Below are 13,841 nucleotides of genomic sequence, written 5' to 3'. Positions count from 1 at the left end.
AGCCAGGGCTGCAAGGGAAGCCCGGGTCCTGGGTGCCTGCCGGCGGCCAGAGTAAAGCCTGGGTCCCAGGTGCCAGAGGGAAGCCAGTGCCAGCAGCCAGGGGAAGGGAACCCTACTCTTGCAATAATTTCGTGGATCGGGCCTCTAGTCTCATATAATCCTCAAAGCAATTTATTTTACAGATGAGAAACTAAAGCTACCAGTAAAAGAGTTAACTTGCCTAAGGAAGTAGAGCTGGATTTGAACTCAGACAACTGAAGCTCATTTACTTGATGCTGTAAAACTCAACCCCTAATCAGGATCTCCCCACCATTCATTCAGTACATTTATGTATGCCAGAGAATACTAAAAAATATAAAACAAAGTCCTGACTACAAAAAATGTATAACTTTATGAAGAGATTAAATATCACAAATAATTCAAAAACAAGATAAAATACCAAAACTGTATGGTTTCTAAAATTAAGCTAGAATATTAGAGAAAGAGATCATTAAGAAATGAACAGTTTTGCCCGGCATAAACTGTGGCTCAGTGGTTGAGTATTGACCTATGAACCAGGAGGTCACGGCTCAATTCCCAGTCAAGGCATATGCCAGGGTTGCAGGCTCGATCCCTGGTACGGAGCATGTAGGAGGTAGCCAATAAATTATTTTCGCTCATCATTGATATTTCCATCTCTCTCTCTCTCTCTCCCTTCCTCTCTGAAGTCAATAAAAAAAATTTTTAATGAATAGCTTTTGATGCAACATGTTAATATTAACATTTTTAGAAATGATGACCAGTCCTACAAATGGACATTTACAGTTCATTTTCTTGCCAGTATTTTCAATACTGTATTCTTTGCAAAAATACATAAGACTTGGCTAGCATAGAAAATCCCATCCCTTCAGGCTACCAATAATAAAAAAAAAAAAAAAAAAGAATGAATCAACTCTTTAAAATGGTTAACCATTCAAAAACTGCATTCATTGATGACATTTAAAGAAAACCCATCACATCATGAATGTTATGGAAATTATACACCTGCTTTTAAGAGACAATTTAAGAGATAAGATAGCACCCTGGTCAGGTAGCTCAATTGGTTAGAGCATCATCCCGATACACCAGGGTGGCGGGTTCTGGTTCGATCTCTAGTCAACACACTTACCAGGAACAACCAATGAATGCATAAATAAGTAGAAGAACAAATCAAAGTTTTTCTCTCTCTCCTTGAAATCAAATTTTTTAAAAAGAGAAAATACAAATGGATTAGAAAACTATGGTACATCTACACAATGGAATACTATGCTGCTGTAAAAAAGAAGGAATTCTTACCATTTGCAACAGCATGGATGGAACTGGAGAGCATTATGCTAAGTGAAATAAGCCAGTCAATGAAAGAAAAATACCACATGACCCCACTCATTTATGGATAATAAAGACCATTATAAACTGATGAACAAAAATAGATACAGAGCCAGAGCAGCATTGAACAGACTGTCAAACTACAGCGGGAAGGCTAAGGAGGGTTGGGGAGCAGGAGGGGAGGGTAAGAAATCAACCGAAGGACTTGTATGCATGCACATAAGCATAACCAATGGACATAAGACCCTGGGGGGTGGGGAGGGGGGGAGGAGACATATGTAATACTCTTTGTAATACTTTAAGCAATAAAACAAAATTAAAAAAATAAATAAATAAATGAACAGATCTGCTCAGCAGAAGCTGATTCTGATTTTAAAAAAAAAAAAAAGGAAAGAAAGAAAAGAAAAGAAACCTTTTAACAATTTTCTACAGATGTAGAAAATTTTTTCTTTCACCTCTGACCAAATCCTTAACTAAGGAAGGTACAGGACTTATACAAAAGAGTTAACTTGCCTAAGGAAGTAGAGCTGGATTTGAACTAAAATCTACTTCTGGATCAATAGTGAAGAGGAATGTATTAAATGTTGGGGAGATAGATACCCTGATTCTTTCCAACTGGAATTTAGAACTAACTTAAAATCATTAAATCTACAATGTTTAGTTTTTTCTAGCAGTAAGGTTAATGGTTCCCACTGTTATCAAAAATGCATACAGTCATAGCCAGTTTGGCTCTGTGGATAAGTGTCAGCCTGTGGACAGAAGGATCCCAGGTTCGATTATGGTAAAGGGCATGTACCTCAGTTGCAGGCTCCTCCCCAGCCTAGGCCCTGGTCCGGGCTTGTGCAAAAGGCAACCAATCAATGTTTCTCTCATATGGATATATCTCTCTGTCTTTCCCTCTCTGTTCCACTCTCTCTAAAAATCAAAGGAAAAATATCCTCGAGTGAGGATTAAATAATAATAAAATAAATAAATCAATGACTTCTTTAAAAAAGCATACATATTTGAAAGAGGATCAGGTAATGCTAGAGATACAGCCAGTGACAACACAATAAAATATTAGCCTCATTTGCCACCTTTTTTAGTCTAATCCACCAAACTAAACAAACCATAAAAACAAAATAATAAATGCTTAAAATACAGGCCCTGGCTGGTTAGAGCATCATCCCAATACATCAAGGTTGTGGGTTCAATCCCATTCAGGGCACATACAAGCAGTAACCAATGAATGCATATGTAAGTGAAACAACAAATCGATGTAAACGCTTAAAATACATGCAAAACTTTGAAGTCAACTCTGCTTTTCCTAACTGCCACTAATCATAGTATCTGGAATAACAGACCTTCCTAGAAAGAGAAGTCTATAATAGGCCTAATATTGTTATAATTATTACTAATTAACATTGCTATATGTTGAGCACCCACTATAGGTAAGGCACTATACAAAATGTTTTTCATTTAATTCTCACCATCAGACTAGTAAAGAGGATAATTTAAGCTCCATTTTACAGATGACAAAACGGAGGCTAAGAGAGGTTGAATAAACTGCTCAATTAGAAAATAATAGAGCCAGGATTAAAAAACATGGTCATACAATTATAAAAACTGGACTTTGTCCATTCTATCATGCTTCCTCAGAACACAAATTATGCCTTTTTTTAATATATTTTATTGATTTTTTACAGAGAGGAAGGGAGAGATAGAGTGTTAGAAACATCGATGAGAGAGAAACATCGATCAGCTGCCTCCTGCACATCTCCTGGGGATGTGCCTGCAACCCAGGTACATGCCCTTGACCGGAATCGAACCCGAGACCCTTCAGTCCGCAGGCCGACGCTCTATCCACTGAGCCAAACCGGTTTTGGCACCTTTTTCAATTTAATAATATGGTCGTTATGAATATACTTCTGTCATAATCAGGCTATTCTATGGTTCTGTGAGATTACAGGTTGAAAAAAGTATATCTAAATTAAAGAATACTGATATAAGGTGGTGAAGGGCTAGGGGTGGAGACAGGCTAGAAGAGGTCAATGGGGAAAAAAAAGGGGACATATGTAATACTTTCAACAATATTTTTTTTTAAAGAATACTGACAGCTAAAATGCCTTAAAACAAAGTTGGTTATATTAAAAGTAATTAAATGAACCTTCATAAATTATGTACAGTAGCACCCCTTGACACAATTGAAAGGTACCTGAGGTGTACTTCTGCATAGTTGACCAAGACACAGGCATCACTAACTTACTTTTCTAAGGTCAAAGGTAGCCAAAGTCAATCTTAAATAAAGTTATGAGTTTTGTTGTTTTTCTGTGCTCCTAGCTTCCCTTTGCTTATATTCAGGCAGTAAGCAATGTTCTACAGCTTTCAATCCCTCTTTCTCCCTAACTAAACTGGAAAAAAATCTAATCAAATAATAATTTTCCTAATCAACTAAATACACCTTAATACTATAAACAAGTTACCACAATTAGGATTTTGGGAGAAACCAAGATGGCGGCATAGGTAAACACCAGAGTTTGCTGCCTCAAACAACCACTTCAAAAATACAACTAAAAGACGGAACGGACATCATCCAGAACCACAGGAAGGCTGGCTGAGTGGAAATTCCACAACTAGAAGGAAAGAGAAAAGCATACCGAGACTCAGAGGAGGCGCAGTACGGAAGTAAAATACTAAGGTACAGAGGCACACGCAGAGCGGGCTGGCGGCGGAGGGTGCGCTTGTTGTTTTCAATCAGGAGGGAGTCTCAGGCTCTGAGCTCCAGTTCCGGGCGAGTCTCTGGGGACCCAGACTCATACGGGAGAAGTGGGACTGTCTGGCATCGGTTGGAACTCGAGGGCAGCTTTCTCTTGGAGGGGCTTGCAGCAATTACCAGGACATTGAGAAGCAGAGCCCCTGAGAGCAGCCATAACTGCTAGCCCCGCCCTGTTAATCCTCTGGGACCCGCCCCGCCCAAGCCCTGCAGGGAGACTTTTGCTGGATAGCCTCATGCAGAGGCTAGATTAGCACCTCCCTAGAGATCCAGGAGCCAGTATACTCAGAGGTCAGAGTGGGACCATCCAGTTTGCAGCTCCTTGGAACCATAAAGGACACACTCAGGGGGCAGACTCAGTGAGCACCAAAGCCCCATTGAAACAAGTCTTGCCCCGGAGGAGTGTCTCGAGCACAGAAGTTCTCCCACTGCAGACACAGCTGATTCTCACAGCCAATTGGCCTGGAGGTCAATTCCTCCCAGTGATACCTACAACAATCAAGGATTAACTACAACAAGACTGTGCACAAAGACGACAAGGGGGTGCACCAAGAGTGTCCTCCTCAGGTAATTGGGGAGGCTGAGCCACCGGGCCCTAGAGGACACCTACCACAGAAAACCACTTTATCAACACAGGGAAGCATAAAAAATGCGGAGACAAAGAAAAAGGACACAAATGGCAGAAATGGAGGAAAGCAAACTACTGGATATAGAGTTCAAAACCACACTTTTAAGGTTTTTTAAGAATTTTCTAGAAACTGCCGATAAACTTAATGAGACCTACAAGAAATCTAATGAGACCCTCGAGGTTGTGATAAAGGACCAACTAGAAATTAAGCATACACTGACTGAAATAAAGAATATTATACAGACTCCCAACAGCAGACCAGAGGAGCGCAAGAATCAAGTCAATGATTTGAAATACGAAGAAGCAAAAAACACCCAACCGGAAAAGCAAAATGAAAAAAGAATCCGAAAATACGAAGATAGTGTAAGGAGCCTCTGGGACAGCTTTAAGCGTACCAACATCTGAATTATAGGGGTGCCAGAAGATGAGAGAGAGCAAGATATTGAAAACCTATTTGAAGAAATAATGACAGAAAACTTCCCCTACCTGGTGAAAGAAATAGACTTAGAAGTCCAGGAAGCACAGAGAACCCCAAACAAAAGGAATCCAAAGAGGATCACACCAAGACACATCATAATTAAAATGCCAAGAGCAAAAGACAAAGAGAGAATCCTAAAAGCAGCAAGAGAAAGAAACTCAGTTACCTACAAGGGAGTACCCATACGACTGTCAGCTGATTTCTCAACAGAAACTTTGCAGGCCAGATGGGAGTGGCAAGAAATATTCAAAGTGATGAATGCCAAGAACCTACAACCAAGATTACTTTATCCAGCAAAGCTATCATTCAGAATTGAAGGTCAGATAAAGAGCTTCACAGATAAGAAAAAGCTAAAGGAGTTCATCACCACCAAACCCATATTATACGAAATGCTGAAAGGTATCCTTTAAGAAGAGGAAGAAGAAGGAAAAGGTAAAGATACAAATTATGAACAACAAATACACATCTATCAACAAGTGAATCTGAAAATCAAGTGAATAATCTGACAGAATGAACTGGTGATTATAATAGAATCAGGGGCATAGAAAGGGAGTAGACTGACTATTCTTGGGGGGGAAAGGGGTGAGGGGGATGGGGGAAGAGACTGGACAAAAATCGTGCACCTATGGATGAGGGAAGAGGGTGGGGAGTGAGGGAGGAGGGTGGGGTAGGAACTGGGTGGAGGGGAGTTATGGTGGGAAAAAAGAGGAACAACTGTAATAATCTGAACAATAAAGATTTAATTAGTCAAAAAAAATAAATAAATTCAAGTTTAAAATGAAAAAAAAATAAAAATAAATTTTTAAAAAAGAAACAAAGAAAATAATCACACATTTAAATAAAAAAAAAAAGGTTTTGCTATCTGATCAGAAAACTCAAGACTTCAATCTTGATTAGAAGAATATAAGGTATAAGCAAGCAAGTAGAGAGAAATAGAGTTTTGGTGGGGAGAGAAGAGGAAGTCACTGAACATTAATTATTAATATAGCAGCTCCTTGGTTAATTTATTTAAGATGACTAAGAATCTCTTTCTACTGCTTAATCCTAAACTCCATTGGAAAGGACCAGTGAGAAGGCTTGGCCGAGTTACAATTGCTGGGAACCTACTTCCAAGAGCTACAGAAGGAGAGACTAGTGTCCCACCTTCTATTTTTTTTTTACTTTTTTTTTTTTTAAGAGAGAGAGCGCGTGCGGAAGGGAGGGGGTGGGGAGGAGCAGAAAGAGAAACCTGGATGTGTCGGCATTGAATGGTTGCCTCCCACATGTGTCCTCCCCAGGGGAGGGGATGGAACCTGCAATCCAGGTACATGCCCTTGACCGGGAATCCAACCCGAGACTCTCAGTGCACAGGCTGATGCTCTAACCACTAAGCACACCAGCCAGGGCCCAATCTTCTTCTAAATCTACAATATCTTACCCAGGCTCCTCCAGCTTCTAAGACTAGCAATTCTCAGTCTATTCCCTTGCATTCTGACATGTTTTCCTGAGTGGAAGAAAACAAAGGAAGAGTTAAAGCAAGCCATGGAAACTACACAGAACAAAAAATATGTCCATGGGAGAATGTTGCAAATAGGATCATCCTCCTTTACATATGTCACTCCAGGAAAGCAGCCAAGAACAGCTCACGCCTCTAGACATACTTCCTGCAGATGCTCCAGACCCCCCCTTAAGCACATCAGTGTTCTCATTCTCCCTTAGTTTCAACCCTCCTTTTGCCCCAAGATTTCTAAATGTATACTTTATATTCTCAAAAATATATGGCAATAAGATATGTATCAGTATCTGTGTCTCACACCTGAACAAACATCCTAATGTCTTACAGAACATTTCTACCTTTAATAATGAAATTTTCAATATATTACTGAAACAGATTTTCTTTGAAAATAAAAGAATATGTCAAGATTTTTTAAAAATAAGGTAAGCAAATTTTAAAAATAAAACATTTGTTTCCTTTCTCCCTAGCTCTATCAAAGAAACATATCAGAATTCAGAAATCAGCAGAATTCAAGATCTATTATGTAGAAATCAAAATATATTAAACCTAAAATAAAATGTAGCTTTTCAAGTACTCTATTAAATAAGACTCTACTTTAAGGTGATAAGTTCACTGCGACCTTTCCTATGAAAGGAATCCTCCCAGCAAACTAAAAACCAAATATAGGTGTTTTGTACTTTGAAAGTACTAGACTTTAAGCACCAACATTTCCATTAGGATTTGCTATATGGATAGCTGGAGGGCTACTCATAAAGTAAGAAGTGGAGAAAGCAGATTAAAGGCTACTTATGAAAGACAAACTTTACTGAAATAGAAAATAAACTTAATTAACTGTTAATTGAATTCCACTTTTGAAAATCATTTACATGAATAATCTTTGATATGTAAAATTGAGTCTCATTTAAAACGATTTAAATTGTGCCATCTGGAGCACACAGTTTTTTTGGTATTGAAAAACCACTACTGATTAAGAAATCTCACTGTAAAATGAGTTGAGCAAGCAAAGCTATTCATAGATAAGTATGATTAAATTATGGATAAGTCAACTGACTAAAGTCCATTTATTGAGAAGCAGGTAAGAAGCCGTAACCAGTGTTAGCTCAGTTGGTTGGACCTCGTCTCATGCACCAAAAGATTGCCAGTTTGATGCCCAGTCAGGGCACATGCCCAGGTTATGGGCCTGATCCCTGATGGGGGGACATTCAGGAAGTAGACATGTTAAGCTCTCACAACAATGTTTCTCTCTCACTTTCTCTCTAAAAAGCAATAAAAATATGTAAGAAAAAATAAAGGAAAAGTAAGTAGCCCTGGCCAGGTAGCTCAGTTGGTTAGATCATTGTCTGGATATGCCTGGTTGCAGGTTTGATGGAGTCAAGATACATATAAGAAGCAACCAATGAATACATAAACGAACAACAAGTCATCTCTCTCTCTCTCTCTCTCTCTCTCTCTCTCTCAATAAAGAAAAATAAAACAGAAGTAATCAAACAAGTCAATGGTTAATATTATAAGGATGAGCTTTTACATTTTCCCACACTTGATTATTAAGATTTTGCATTCCTCCAACAATTAGTAAAGAACTGAATGATCTAACAAATGTGCCCACCAACTGTATAATGATTTAAAGCAGCAGCCACCGACCGGTGGTCCGTGAACCACTGGTGATCCGTGAGGTCCGAAAGGTTCGCGACCACTAATTCAAAGAATAATCATTTTGGTGGTAGTGATGCTACATTTAACTCAATGAAAGGAATTCAAAAGCTTTCATCCTTGGAACCTTTGTTCCCCAAAATTAGTAAATTTGTTTTGTGAAAAGATTACTTATGATTTTCAACTCAAACATGCAATGATTGTTTTGCAGTCTTCCAAACAAAAATAAAAATTTTAACAAAACATAAAAATCTGAAATAAAACTACAAATAATTTTTGGGAGAGAAAAAATTATCTTAACATCCTACTGCAAAGCTTCAGCAATAGTTTCTTCACAATTTTACAAAACATTAATGAAAGGGTTACATAAATCCACTAGATTAAAATTTTAAAGAGAGATGCAACAATCTGTTTTCAATGCTGCTTTCTCTGTTCTTATACCCATAAAAACAGATCTAAATAAACTCTTTCCAAATAATAAACAACCTAGTTTCTATAGAAAAATCAAACCAAGAACAGCTCAAAACACACATATATATTCTCAATATACCTTAAAGTGGATTACATTTAGGTCCTTCAAACAAGTTATATTAACAGCATATGCCACATCCACTTCATTCCCAAGGGAGAAAACCATCAGAACAAAAGCTCCTACTTAATAAACTATTTACTTTGCTGTTAAGCCTCTGCCATAGGTGTATTTTACTGTCCAGTATTATTACTATTATTTTCTTTTTTAAATTGATCTTTATTGTTGAAAGTATTACCAATGTCTCCCTTTTTCCTCCTATTGACTGCCTCCACCCTTCTCCCACCTCCTACCCAGGCCTTCACCACACTACTGTCTGTGTCCATGGGTTATGCATATCCTATCCTATATAATCCTATCCTACATAATAAAAGGGTAATACACAAATCCACCGAACAGGGGAACAACCGGTTGCTATGATGCACACTGACCACCAGAGGGCAGACGCTCAATGCAGGAGCTGCCCCCAGGTGGTCAGTGTGCTCCCACAGGGGGAGCACCGCTGAGCCAGAAGCCGGGCTCACGAACCGTGGCAGTGGTGGGAGCCTCTCCCATCTCCACAGCAGCACTAAAGATGTCCGACTGTCATAGCAGCACAACTTACCATAGTGAAGATTTGGAAACAGCTTAAGTGCCCATCAGCAGATGAATGGATTAGAAAACTGTGGTACATCTACACAATGGAATACTATGCTGCTGTAAAAAAGAAGGAATTCTTACCATTTGCAACAGCATGGATGGAACTGGAGAGCATTATGCTAAGTGAAATAAGCTAGTCAATGAAAGAAAAATACCACATGATCTCACTCATTTATGGATAATAAAGACCATTATAAAATGATGAACAAAAATAGATACAGAGGCAGAGCAGCATTGAACAGACTGTCAAACTACAGCAGAAAGCCCAGGAAGGGTTGGGGGGTGCGGGGGGTGGTAAGAGATCAACCAAAGGACTTGTATGCATGCATATAAGCATAACCAATGGACACAAGACACTGAGGGGTAGGGGAGGCCGGGGGAATGTCAAGGGGGGAAAAAAGGAGACATATGTAATATTCTTTGTAATACTTTAAGCAATAAAACAAAATTTAAAAAAAAGATGTCCAACTGCCCACAAGGAGAAGGTCTAAGCCCTCAGTCACACATCCCCAAGGGCTCCCAGACTGCGAGAGGGTGCAGGCTGGGCTGAAGGACCCCCTCCCCACCAAACAATGCACGAATGTCCTGCACCGGGCCTCTAGTATGCATATAAATTCTTTGGTTAACCTCTTCCCACTGCCCCCTTCCCTCTGAAATACTAGAACATCAGTCTGTTGCATGCTTCATCACTATTTCTTCTCTCTACAAAAATCTAAAATACACAGTGAAATATATCTGGTTCCCTTAAAAATGCTTTCCTAGCCCATCGAGGTGCAGCTTAGTGGTTGAGCATGAACCAGGAGGTCATGGTTCCATTCCCAGTCAGGGCACATGCCCAACCAAGTTGTGGGCTCGATTCCCAGTGGGGACGTGCAGTAGGCAGCTAATCAATGATTCGCTCTTATCACTGATGTTTCTATCTCTCTCTCCCTCTCCCTTCCTCTCTGAAATCAATAAAAATATATTTTAAAAAAACAAATAAAAATATTTTAAGACGCTTTTCTATTATGTTTTGTATTAGTGTAAGGCCATGAACAGTTTTAAGATACTTTTACTCTAAAAAACAAACACCTTTTCACTTTTCTCTTTTGAAATGTGTCATACTTGGTTTTTATTTTCTATATATATACTGTTCTCAAACCAGTCCATATCAGTGTTAATATTTAATATGTCTATGTATATTTAGGGTTTTTTACAAACAATGCTTTACAGTAGGGTGGTAAAAAAGAAAGGGTAAACAAGGAGGCATAAGTGAAACAAGGTGTGTCACATCACATCTGAAAAACACCACTCAATTTCATTTCTCTGCCTCAACCTCCCTTAAGTTCTCGTGCCAAAGAGTCTCAATATCTAAAAAGAGGTACAACACGATATGTGATAAGGCAAACACAGAAGAAATGAAATCAGAAACTGAAGAAATTTAATAGAATTTATCACAACCTGAGGAAGAATTAGCACAAACAGAAGACAAGTAAGTAATAAACCCAGTCCCTAAATACCCCTACTGAGGGGCTGCTTTTGCTGCACTGTATGGCTCAAGACAGTTTTTCAGTCTTTTGACTGTCAGAAATACATTTTACATTGTGACCTACAAATGTATGAGAGAAATTTCCCAAAACAATACTTTTCCTTACCAAGTGCAACGCTAGTCAATTCTGTTCATCTATTTCATTTTCTTTTCTTTTCTTTTTTTAGAGAGAAGGGAGAGAGAGAAACACCGATGTGAGAGCGAAACCTCCATTGGCTGACTCCTGCACACCCCCTACAGGGGATAGTGTACGCCACTAAAAACTGATTTGATAAATTACTAGTAAATCATGATCCACAGTTTGAAAAACAAGCTTAAAATAGAGGGCCCCTTAGATTAAGATCTTTTTTGCAATATGCCTCTGACCCTAGCAGGGTAGGCAGGTATTTTAAGGTTGCCACAATATTATTGTTTTCATTTAAAGCAGTGGTTCCTGCCCCATCCAGTTTGGCTCACTAGATGGAGCATTGGCCCACTGACTGAAGGGCCCCCGGTTCCATTCCAGTCAGGGAAACGTACCTGGGTTACAGGCTCAATCCCCCGCCCAGGAGGCAACCAGTCGATCTCACGTCTAAATTTCTCTCTCTCTCTCTCTCTGTCTCTCCCCATCCTCTCCACTCTCTCTTAAAAAAAAAGAAAAAGAAAAGAAAAATATCCTCTGGTTAGAATTAAAAATAAACAAACAAACAAATTAATAACAGTGGTTCTTAAAGTGGATCAACATAAGCATCGCCTGAAATAAATGTAAATTCTTAAGCCCCACCCAGACATACTGAATCTGAAATACCCTGGGGCCAGCCGTGTGTTGTTTACCAAGCCCCCCAGGTGATTCCGCTGCAAGCTCAAGTGTGAGAACCACCTCATTAAAGAACTCTGGTCTGTCTTCATCCTCTCTTTAAAAATCCAGGACACACGCTTACTCTGTACCAGTTACTATTCCACAAGTTCTACAAATATTAACTCGTGTGAAAAATGCAAACCTATAAAGTAGAAGTTACTATTATCCCTATTATACAGATGAGAAAACCTTTGCAGAGAGGTGATGCTGTCTAAAGCTAAGCGGTGGAACTAGAATTCAAACGTCTTCCTAATTTGGCAAGGGTATGCCCCTCCTCTGCATGTCTCCCCTCTCTCTGTTCAAGTCCCCGGTCCTACTTCTTCATGGTCCTCCCCTTTCCTCTTCGAAATGCCCCCATCCCGTCAACGTCCCTATTTTCTAATATTAACTGCTGTCATCCCTAAAACAAATTTCTTGCCGAAAACACTGGAAGGCGAGTCCCTTCCCCTTGCCTTTAGGACCCTTTCTCTGGTTCTGGATGGCATCTTCGCATTAGGAAGCTGAGGTGTCTTCTCTCTCTTAAGTCCTCAGAGCTCATTAATGACCTCGCTGCTCATGCCCCTCATCTCCTGGCCAGTTCCACGAGACCACCGCTCTCCTCGGAGCAACCGGCTCGCCCCTGCTCCGCCCCACCTTCTCCTCCCTTCCCACAAGGAAATGATGTCTCCCCGCCCACCTGCTGGTGGTTCAGCCAGACTCCTAACTGAAAGAGCCGCCACTCCCGGCTGGACCTCTCACCCCGTCTCAAACCCGAGTTACTCCTCGAGGATCCCCCCCCCCCCCCCGCTTGGTGTCCGGGGATCCTCTGACCCAGCAGTTCCTAGTTCAGCCTTGAGTCTCCCATCCCAGACCAGCGGTGAGGGGGCAGGGCGCTCCGGTTCTGCCCCAAGCTGTTCGAGGTCTCCACCGGACCGACCCTCCCAAGACCCGCAGCTCCCTAACTCCCCGGAGTCCTCCTCCCTCGACTGTTACCGATGCTCAGGGGGGTTCCCACCCGCTCCCCGCCATTCCTCTATGCCCTCGCTAGGGCTCAGGTCGCTCCCTGTCATCCCGGACCCCCGCCGCCCTCCCTCTCCTTCGAACCCGGGCGCCTCCCAGTTTCCCGACCCCCCTCCCCTCACACCCCCCCCCCGCGCCAGCACTCGGCTCGGCCGCTCCCCGACTTCTAGGGTTCCCCTTCGCCCTCGAACCCAAACTGTGTCCTGGGGATTTCCGAGTCACCCCGTCCTCCGACCGGGTCATTACCGGTCACCACCCTGTCTGGGACCCCGGTCGCTCCCGTCTCCCCAGGGACCTACCCCACACACACGCGCCGCGGTCCGTGTTCCAGACCCGAGCGAGCACCACGTCCCAAGGGACGTCCCGGCCTGACCCGCTTGGGTCTGGCCCCAGCCTACCTGGCCGACGCGAACTCCGCCGCCGGGAGCCGGGCCATTCTCCCACCAGCCCAGGCAGCGCGAACTCGCCGCCGCCCCCGCCTCCGCCCTGGCCCCGGCCCGACCCGCACTCCAGCGCCCCTTCCTCTGGCCTCCGCCTCCCGAGCGCCGAGCTCGAGTTTCCGCCCCGCCACGGCCCCCAGACCTCAGGCCGGTGTCACCCGCACTCACCTGCCGCTGCCCCCGACCAACTCCAGCGCCACTGTCTCTACCTCGGCCGCCAGAAGCCACCAAGCGCCACCACCTCCCCCATGACAACAGGCCCACCCCGTTTTATACTTCCTACCTCTCCATTGGCTAGTGAGGCAGCGGCTCTCTGCTCTAATTGGCTTAGTTTACTTGTCCGTCATAGCTTCCTGACCGCCCCTTTTCCTGGACCCGGTATTAGCTCCCGCCCGGACCTGGAGCGTTCTAGACCAAACTTTAGCTGTGATTGGCTGGCGGTTGGGCAGTTCGAAGTTATGATAGGCTGGCTAAAGTGTCTGTTAAATCAACTGGTAAGCGAGGTGACGGCCGCGATTGGC

At 42.1% G+C, this 13,841-nt stretch overlaps 1 protein-coding gene across 2 annotated transcripts in view; it reads right to left on the bottom strand.

Moving 5' to 3' along the window:
* The window catches only part of NUMB (NUMB endocytic adaptor protein), a 150,913-nt gene extending 137,343 nt beyond the window's left edge, over window positions 1-13,570 (bottom strand). Inside the window, exon 1 of one of the 2 annotated variants that reach the window (XM_081100416.1) lies at window positions 13,489-13,570. The gene's annotated coding sequence lies outside the window, so the exon portion shown is untranslated. The remainder of the gene's footprint in view (window positions 1-13,488) is intronic. The other variant, XM_081100417.1, reaches the window with a different exon arrangement.
* Between the last annotated feature and the right edge of the window lie 271 nt (window positions 13,571-13,841).

Source organism: Myotis nattereri (assembly GCF_964212035.1).
Source record: "Myotis nattereri genome assembly, chromosome: 1".
Lineage (NCBI taxonomy): Eukaryota > Metazoa > Chordata > Mammalia > Chiroptera > Vespertilionidae > Myotis > Myotis nattereri.
Note: the sequence above shows the minus strand (reverse complement) of the source record. Positions and strands in the feature narration are given on the sequence as shown.